We start from the raw sequence: 8282 nt of genomic DNA on the forward strand, positions 1-8282 counted from the left end.
AATTCTTGTTACATTTGTTGTCCAAGTGCTTTGTTTTATTTTTCATTATGTGACTGTTCCCAAGTAGCCATTTCCCCTCCCGCCATCTCTCCCCCTGTCAGCATGGTGAAGCCCATTGTAGACAGTATTCATGTCTATGAGCACATTTCTGACAATGCTTTGTCGCTGAGCTGTGATTTTCCCCCTCTACTAATGGCCTTTAATTTCTCTCAGCAGCCTCAACAGAAGGACTGCCCTCTATAATGCTATTTCTATTATTTTATTGTGCCTCATGAGAGTTGTGTGTGTGTGCGTGTGAGTGTGTGGGGCAGAGTATGCAGGCTGCCGGTTTAAGTGCCTCCATACTGTATTTGGATGGGAAGACTGTACATACAAACTTAAATGTCTGAGAATGAATTTGATAAAGTATTACATATATACGTATATAGAAATGTTTTCATAAGTAACATTTAAAGTACTTTACAGTTTTATTCTAATATGTATTTAAGTATGCTCATCCATTGTAATTACCCCAATCTATGTCATGATTCTCAAAATTTCTCTTTAAACAGATAATGTTGCCATATTGAGGTATTGTATACATTTTAAAACTAAATTCTTATTTTTCTGTTTAAATGTTGATTTGATCTCTAACTATTGAAAAACGTGCAGTTATAAATGTAATTCTGGGCAAGACATTTCTGAAAAACCTTTGAGTATACCTTTCTTTCCACTCAAATAAATGTTTTGCATCATACGTATCATGCTAAACTGGACCATGCCTGGTTTCAGATCATTTTGAGTGTAAGAGATTCATGGGTAATCTGAGTTGCCTGTAGGCCTGTACTAGCAGCAGTAGCAAACAAAGGCCATGTGATCACTACTATAATCAGTTTAACTCACATGGCGAGCCACTGCACTACCCTACCCCTGTGTGATGGCTTTGCCTCTCTTTGCTTCCTGCACAGAAAACGTCGAGGTGCACCAAGTGGCTCTGCAGGGTCTGAGAGGATAGAAGCACTGAGATATCAACGAGTGAAAAAGCCAAGAAAATCGGCATCAACAATAACAACTCCAAGACTAGACGAAGAGCGGGTGAGGAGCAAGTCACAAGCTACTCTAGTTCATATACTATACACCTGTTGTACTAAATATTAAGGTACATTTTCTCATAAACGTACTGTGAGCTCTGTTTTGTTGTATACTACCTTCTGTAGAAGAATGCTAACTGAAATGGAACATTGTAAATGACTGATTTGGGTCGCGATGGAGCAGCCTTCATGTCAGTAGCATATCTGTGATGGCTTAAAATGCTGTTTATGGAGACATTGGGACATTGACCTCACAAGTTGTTTAAAATATACCAGTTATGCATTTTATATTTGTAGGGCACTGAGGTGTGAGAAGGTGGTGTTAAGATACACTCTTCAAAACACATTAAAAGTGCTCTCTGTGCTTCTTTTAACACTATAGAACCTTTTCCTAGAATACAAGTGATCACTGGTACTGTAGTGATGAAAATTGCTGTATGCTGCTTTTTTAACAGAATTATCCACTTTTATTTATATTTATCCTGACCCATGATTGTTTATACCATACTTTATGCTCACATTGCAACATTTCATTATTACTTAGCATGTAGTGTGCAAGAAAAGACTTGACAAAAGTGTTTTTTTTTGTTTTGTTTTGATAAAATTTTTGTAGATGTAATACATTTTTTTTTTTTTACTGGATCTGCTTCATATTCCTGGCATGCAACACGTTTAGTTCATTATTGTGGATAAATGTAAGATATTATACACACACAAACACACACATACATATATATACATACATGCAGTGGCGACTAAAATTGACAGATTTGAAAACATTGTACTTTTTGCCTACAAAACTTGATTTAATTTTTATAATGTTCATAAAACATGCAGGCAGTTGTTCTGAGCACATCAAATATCAGATAAAGTGAGTCATGCTGTTTTTATCCACTTTTAAATTTAATATTTGACATATCCATCCTCTGCTGAAATAATATCAGCAAATGTCTCTAGTGTAGTGTCAATATATTTCCTGAGAACTTCAACATTAATATTATCCATACCTTCTACAACTCAGGCTTTCCATTGAATGTACAATGATGATTTTTGTCAACTACCTAAATTTGCTCAATAGGGTTGAGGATTTTGAGGAAGTCAGTCATTCATTTCCAATGTTCCAGCAGATTCCTTCTATAGCAGAGTAGTTCCAACGATAATTCATTTTTATGGGTATTATAATGGCTAATTCAACAAATACAACTGAATATACCAAGTGTTCTAACAATTTTTGGCCACCACTGTTTATGTAAGTTTGGGAGGGTAAGTAAGATTGTGACATTAGTAAAGTGACAAATAAAGACTTTTGTGTTGCAAAAGATTTATATTTAAAAATATTTGATTTATATTTTAAAAGCAAAAATTTGTATTCTTTAAAGAATCCTGAGAAAAAAATCTAGCTAAAAATTTTTTTAAGCATGCATTTTCTTTCAACATTGATAATAAAAAATAATTTTTTAACACAAAATCATCATATTAGAATGATTTCTGAGGAATCAAGTGACAGAAAGTGTCAGGAATGTTGGCTACAGAAAATTCAGCTTGTCATCACAGGAGTAAAGTTACATATATTTATGTAAGTTTACATATATTTCATGATGTTAATACTGTATTACACAGTGTATTTTGAAATAATTCTGGCTTAGTGAAAACCTTGCAACTCAAAATGTTTAAATTTAGTATAAAATACTATAATATTGCTTCAACTAAGAAAAAAATGATAGCAACTGTAACAATAGCTGGTGATAAATCTCAGAAATTTTCACTGCAACAATAAATGAGACACAAGATATTGAGAACCAGTTGCATTTACTGTTTTTATATTATGAAGAACTCTCAGTGTGATAAAGGGGCATGAAAGTAGAGTTGGTTTCCAGTTAAATTAAGACATTCAGAGAGATCTCAAATGTTTGCTACTTGTTTCTCCACCTTTAGCATCTTGCCTTACTTTTCAGCACACTTATGCGTCATCAGTTTTCTCTCTGTACAGGTGTGCCCCCTCTCAGACCCAGCAGCCCACCTCTCAGGTCCTCCAGCCAGGGAAGAAGCTCTCTACCTCGCCAAGAAGAAAAGAAAAAGTTGACTAACTGCAGGACCGATACGCCGCTTCTCCGCTCTGCTGTACACTTCGCCCGACCGAGAAGACCAGAAAGCCATTTTGGCTAGTATGGACCTGTGAGACCCAGACCCGCCACTCTCCTCTGAAGTCCCAGAGATTACAGGCCACCTCTCCCCAAACTCCAGGCTCTTCCACCTGCTCCCAGCCAGCCAGCGTCTTCACGTCCACACCCCCTCAATAGTTTACTCCTCTTTTCTTTTTAAGTAACGCTCAATGTATCACAAGAAAATGCTTGTGTTCAAAGTTTTGCTCTAGTCCATTTTACCTCCAAAGGATGGTCATTTTAAGATTAGAAGATTAAAAAAAATATCTTATAGTGCCTCAATTTATCTTTGGGTTAGTGACTCTTATCGGATGATGCAAGTCAGATAAGAGCACAGCTATCAAACTTCTGTTTCATCCTGCCAACAGTCTTGACCATATCTAGCAGATCCTGGGGTTTCACAGGTATACCTCCGGACACCACAATCTCAATTGCTGCTATGCCTTTTACGCAAACACAATAAGCGTTAACAATCCAAATATTTGTTTGTATTTATCAAATATGACATTCCACAGTGCGCGTTTCGGACATATTAACAAACCATCCGTAAGAAAAGTGCAATGGACACCTACCATTCAAAAAATGGAAGTCAGTATGATTTTCAAGTGTTTTTAAAATGAATATGCTTACTGCATTTATTTGATCAAAAATACAGTAAAAACAAAAATATTATTACAATTTGTATTTTAGTATATTTTATAATGCTGTTTATTCCTGTGATTGCAAAGTTGAATTTTCAGCTGCTATTAATGCAGTGTTCAGTGCCATATGACCTTTCTTAAATCATTTTAGTATGTGGATTTGGTGTAGAAACCTTTCTTATTGTTGTACTCCAATTGTACTCAATTGAAATCCAAGATTTTTGATGATAGAAAAGAACAGCATTTGTTTAAAGTACATTTAAAATTATCCATACTAAATAAAGTATTGATTTCCTTCACAAAATCTTACTGAGGCACTTTATTTTTTAAATGGTAGCATTTTTAAATATATTTTACCGTGGCTGTTATTGATGGTATTTGAGAAGCTGCAAAAAAGTATTGTCTACTCTCACACTAATGCTAATACTCCTTCTCTACATTTGAGGAGAAAATGGGAAACACTCATACAAAGCACAACAATTTTTCTGTTAATGCTACAGTGCAGGCAGAGACACTATAGAGCTTGGATGGCAATGGCAGCCATTTGAATAAAAGGGAACATTTCACCAATGCCATTTTCGATAAACATGCGTACCGAAGCTGCTATACTTTTCTGGCCACGCTTGAACACAAACTCGTACTGAAGAAAACCCCGTGATTACGAGTTATCGCCATTTGCCGCGACCACTTTTTCATTAAGTTTATTCGTAGGTAATGCCAAACATTACAGCTTCTTTAATCAATAAGCACTATAAACGTGTCGTACTACGTGAGGAGGATAGATTGTGCCATAATAAACTATAGTAGCTTTTGTCAAAACGCATGCCCTCACATAAAAGATACTGCCTTAATGTGCTCTCATCGTTATTCTCGTTGCGTTTTATTTGTTTGTTCATTTATGCCTGATTATGACAAAAATGAAATTACCGCTTGTAGTTACGATGCCTTTGTTTTTTGTTGTAAACAGAAATGTCAATTAGCGCCAGTCTTCTCCTTATGTGAAGACTCGGGGGAAAATTCGGGATGAGAGGAAGAGCTCAGTGCCAAAGCAGCTTTATTGTGTTTGTCATTCAACGGGCAAGCTTCTTTACAGAAAGACATGTATTATCACTCGAACAGTATACTGGCAAATGCAAGATTTTAAGATACAGCAGCAGCCATTACCAGGGATGGTTTGTTTGCCAGATGAGAGGTGGTATAAACCTGTGTTCATCATTTGTAATAGAGCTGTGAAGTCAGCTTGTACATTTGAAAATGTTCAGTCTCTAATAGTCGCTGAGTTGTAATAAACAGCCTGGGAAATAAAACTGGTTCTAGCAAGTAGGTGAATTCCCGACTTCAGACGCAAGTGTGCGGGGCGTGCGCGTGTTCAAGCTCCAAATGGCCGATCATCACATTGGAAGGCATTTTAACAGCCCACGTAGCGTTATAAGTCTTCAGATCGAATCCCGCAATACTCAATTTGATCTTTCACCGCAGATACGGCCGCCAGCGCCGTCATGCCTAATATTTATTTGGGCGAAAGCAAAATGGTTTGCCGTTCATTATCAATAAGTGCTGACCTACGGTTACTACCAAGCAGCTTTCGTTATACAGTGGCCGCATTTCAATGCCGTTCGTCATTTCAACACGCTCACACGCTTGGCAGTACTCGCATTTGCTCACGCAGCAGATCGCGTTGACCAAACTAAAGTTGCCTGCTTGAAAGCGATTTTCACGCTGGTATCATTACAGCATAGACAAGAATTTCTCACCGAAATTTGCCAACTAATGTGACACACCATACTTCTTCCCGAATAATTGCATTTGATGTTTGTGATTAACACCATCTTTCGAAGTTTTCGCGCGTCACACAGTCATTAGCCTGCGAATTTAGCTGGTGAATCTCGTCATTGCAACGAAACCATAAACCAGAATGCTCGATGACGACGCATTTGCAATGATTTCGACGTTTCAGGTTCATCGCACATATCGCTTGGTTGAAAGCTTACGTTTTTTCGAGATGCGCCATACAATGCGTTACTATTGTCAATGTAACAATGTTTTCACCGCAAAATACGTACCACTAATGCGACCATTACTTTTGCTGCCTAAGCGTGGCGTTGAGGTCTTCAATTATATCGGCATTATCTGGCTAGCTGACCAGTATCGAGCCGCCAGCGTAGCCACAGCTTGAGCTGGGAAGTTATGTTGACGGTTGAAGCCACGCTGTTGTCGCAGCTGCCATATAGTGAGATTTTATTAATTTGCTTGATGTGCAGGTAGCTTATATTGACGACTGAGACCAGCCAAAGATCAAGCTGTAGTTTTAGCAACACTAGCAGTCGCCTCAGGAAGATGTTGATTTTAACAGATTGATTGTCGAAGAGTCAGACAACATTTTGCTTTACGAGCTCCTGAAAGCCGATTACGTCGCAGTCGCGAGCTCGCTCACAGATTTTCAAATCATGATTATCGCCATTGTTAAACGCGGTGAATGGCCTTTACATTTTGATAAAGACTTGATTGTTCATGCTTCTTGTACCTTGTTTTATTTGTGAATCAAGGTTCAGACAGACCTGTTATTTCATTGTTAAAGTTAGTTTTCTATTAGTGCAGATCAAACACACCGTTTAGGAAGAGGCGCGACGATCGCTCGCTCGAGATGCTTGTCTCAGCATTTTGGGATTCATTTTCACTGGGCAATGTCAAATATGGTAAGCTTCTTAAAAATATAAAATTGTTTAATTATCTAAATATTTGTCTCCTTTATTTGAAGTCATACAAGAGAATAATGAAATGAATATTCAAAATGCTAGAATAACAGAACATGTAAAACTAAACAAAAAATGTATATATATATCAAAGATATATTGCAATAATGTATTATGGGTTCTTAGTACTTTAATAAAATTCGGCCACATGCGACGCAACAGAATATATTGATATAAAATATATTGTCATATTTTAAATTCAGTTTTTAATAAGTTACTACGAGGATTAAATGCATGAGAGTGATGGAATAAAATGCTGTAAATGATCTGAGTTCACTTCAGCATTCACTGACTTTTGCAACTTGTTTATTTTGTTGCGAACGCTTTTTGGGATATTTGTCAGTCACTGCTTTCGCAGGGGACTTCTTCGTTGGCTGCAGCATCAATTGCCGAACAGATTGCCAATTTCTAGATGCCAGATAAATGAAAGGTTTCGGGGATTTTATAATCACGCCACTACCGATTTTACGCGAGATTGATTCTGAAATGAACTTTATCTTTTAGTAGCATTATAAAGCCATAGTAGAGACGCATTCAAATACGGGCAAGTTTATTTATTGTGCCATATCGTACTGTTCTTATTCAAATAATACGAAAACATTCTTTTGACAGAATATTTCAGAGGCCAGTTATTTTTTCTGTCTTCAACATTTTCGAGGCATTGTTTTTAATAAAATAACATCTCTAGTAAATTATTTCTTGTTTTGGTTTAGTTTTATTATTATCTTATGTCTCAGCAGCATGTATCTTCTGTGTTTTACACAACACGTTTACACTCAGGTGATTCGCTTACTAAAATGTAACTTACAGAAAGCAATTGGCAAATACTATTGGTTCACTGTCTTCTAACGCATTGTTGCATTTATTAGATAGCTGGAGTTTGTTATATGTTGATTTACAGTTTCGCAAAACATCTGCTTCAATTGCTTGCATGCTTAAATTTTGGCAGTTTGCTTTGCTAGCAGATAGCTTAGTAAACCCAACAAGATGAAGGTTTAGAGTCGCTTTGAGAGTCTAACCTCGTTTCATATATTACATGTTTACATAAGAAAGTTAGTCAGGGATTTGTGAGCTTATTATCTTTTTTAAAGAGCGATTTTAATTTTAAGCTGAATGTTATTGAATTCAGTCAGTTAGTTATAATGAAGATAATGAAATATTATTATTTGATTAGTATACTGTTTATTATTTCATTTCAACAGAGTAGTGAACATTGTGCAAAATGTTCTCTACACATAGCAATTCTGTCATTTACCTTCATGTTAAATTTCCAGTAAACAAGGTATTTGAGGAATAAAAAAAGCCACAAAAACTAAAATATGCCAGTCTCATTCAGAGTTATTCTATGCCAGAAGAAAGTAAAACATGACATGGCTAAATGTTTTAACATCACAGTGACATTACTATCACTCAAAAGAGCCAAATATCTTATGCATGACAGTTTGATGAATAGAGCAGTGACGTGATTCATGTGCACTTCTAAAAACGAAAGAAAACGATGAACACACAGTAAGGGTCATTTAAGGGTTAAAGGCCTAATTTCATCTGTCTAGACTGTTAAAACTGAATTAAAGGCATGCGCGGCAATGCATTGTGTTTAGGCCATTTTACAATTATTTTTAAAAGGCACATGAATCACGCCACTGCTCTATCTAT

At 36.5% G+C, this 8282-nt stretch overlaps 1 protein-coding gene across 1 annotated transcript in view; it reads left to right on the forward strand.

Annotated features, from left to right (window-relative positions):
* Nucleotides 1-1022, forward strand: part of LOC122326095 (protein turtle homolog B-like) — a 77971-nt gene extending 76949 nt beyond the window's left edge. The window contains 1 exon segment of the mRNA XM_043220786.1: nucleotides 948-1022. The gene's annotated coding sequence lies outside the window, so the exon portion shown is untranslated.
* Nucleotides 1023-8282: the final 7260 nt, after the last annotated feature.

Source organism: Puntigrus tetrazona, chromosome 21, assembly GCF_018831695.1.
Source record: "Puntigrus tetrazona isolate hp1 chromosome 21, ASM1883169v1, whole genome shotgun sequence".
Classification (NCBI taxonomy): domain Eukaryota; kingdom Metazoa; phylum Chordata; class Actinopteri; order Cypriniformes; family Cyprinidae; genus Puntigrus; species Puntigrus tetrazona.